The following is a 2,267-nucleotide window of genomic DNA, read 5'->3' on the forward strand; positions in this document are numbered from 1 at the left end:
ATCATTGTCATAGGATAGGACATGCCTTAATCTCAAATGGTGAACCAGAGCTGGGCCAAAGTATGGTCTCCAAATTATTGATTTAGCATTTCTCATTCAATATAAGGAAAAATATCTTGATAAATGATGACTTATGGTGTAATGCAGGAAAATATAGAATGAGTCTTTAAAATCTAATATTAGATAATTAAACAACCAAGATAAAGCATAATGTCTAAAAATTTCACAAGTCAATCCCTCTGGAGTATTTCCTTAGCTGAAGCACTCCAAGGTAGTTATGTCAATGTCAATACACTTGAAATATTTGTGTCAAATACAGTGGCTGATGCGAAGTAGCTGGTGCCGAGGAACTGAAGTTAGAGGGCTCCAGGCTGTACCGCCCAGGAGTGCCTTTTCCTTCTGAGTAGATTTTATTAGAAAGCTTAGTGTTTGGAGTTCACACAGAGTTGAGAGTTTACATATGATAAATTCTCAATCACTTGAAAACACTTAGGAATTTCTCTATCACTATAGCAAGAAAACAGCACAGGGTACCCAAGGCCATGTCTACTGATCCAGTGACAGACCTCCCTTGCATGCACATACAGGGTGTGCTGGATAGTTTTAGTGTCAACCTGACACACCTGGGTTGAGGAAGCCTCAATTGGGGAATTTCCTCTATTGGACTGGCCTGTGGCCATGTCTGAAGGGCATCTTCTTGATGAGTGATGTGGGAGGGCCCAGCCCACTGTGGGTGATGCCACCCCTGGGCAGATAGGCCTGTGTTGCATAAGAAAGCAGACTGAGCAGGGGCCAGGGGAGCAAGCCAATAAGCAGCATTCCTCCATTGCCTGTGCTCCAGCTCCTGCTTCCAGGTTCCTGCCCTGAGTTCCTACCTTGGGCTCCCTGATGAACTGTGACCTGGGAGATGTAAGCTGAATAAACCCTTTTCTCCCCAAGTTGGTAGTGGTCAAAGTATTTTGTCACAGCAATGAAGAAACGAACTAGGACACAGGGTGAGGGTCCTGATTCCCAGCATACCAGGAGCAGATGTCTTATCAGCTTGTTCCTTCCCTCAAGCCTTTGTATCAGCAAAGGCCAAAGAGTCTGTTAACTGCCAAGTGCCAGAAATCTGTTAACTCTTAATGAGCTAAGTGCTATCATTCTTAAGAGCAAAAGAGGCAGCTACAAATCACTAATATTATCTGAAACAAATAGAAAATATAAGTCCATGTATTGGCTATGATAGAAAAAAGTGCTAGAGAATCAACTTGAAATTGTGAATAGCAAACAATTATAGCAATGAAGAAGCAGACAGTAAGTGATATGTTTACTACCATTTTCTTCCACATGATGAACTACCAGAATCAACCCGGGTTATCAATGGCTATGAGTATTTTTAATTGATTAAACATGTATAACTGTGGGAAATTTAAAATTCACTTTCTGAGCTATTCTTGAAAGTTAGAACAAAGAAACCAACCTACAGTGGTTTGAATGAGAATGTCCCCCATAGATTCAAGTATTTGAACATGTGATCAGTTGGAGCACTGTTTGAGGATGCTCATGGAACCTTCGGGAGACATGGCCTTGCTGGAGGAAGCCCTTCCGTCCCTGGGGGACAGGCTTTGACAGGCCATAGCCTTCCCCTATTTCCAGCTTGCTTTCTCTGCTTCGTTCACATGCTTGAGGATGTGAGCACTCAGCTTTCTGCTCCAGCAGCCTCTGCCACCATGACTCCCTGCCATGAAAGACTCAATGCTCTGGAACCAGAATCCCAGATGAACTCTCCATTTTGTAAGTTGCCTTGGTCATGATATTTTATCACAGTAAGAGAAATATAACTAATCCAGAAACCCTGAACCAGAATTAAGTCTCTAAATCAAAACAGAATCCATGGGTAATGAATAGTCAGATGAGACAATTCTACAAATTTGCCTTTAATGAATGGTGATGAAATATCTTGTTGCTCATTAATTTGGATTTTATGGTACAAAAGATAGCATTCTTACTAATTCCACATAGCTGATCAGTAAAATTAAGTTGATAAGGATATTACTCCTCATGATACAAAGCCACATCTTCCCAATGTTTCCAACTCTGTGCTTTATAGCAGTAGAGTAGTTCTCAATTCTGCATCTCAGCCACAATACTGCTATCTGGAAAGGACTACATTATTGCTTAACACGTAGGTATATATAAAACATGCTATACACCTTAAATGTATGCAATTTTTACTCATATTTCAATAAAGATGAAGAAAATGAATAATTTTATATACTAAATAA

This window comes from Nannospalax galili, unplaced genomic scaffold (assembly GCF_000622305.1).
Source record: "Nannospalax galili isolate Female #2095 unplaced genomic scaffold, S.galili_v1.0 scaffold1241, whole genome shotgun sequence".
NCBI lineage: Eukaryota > Metazoa > Chordata > Mammalia > Rodentia > Spalacidae > Nannospalax > Nannospalax galili.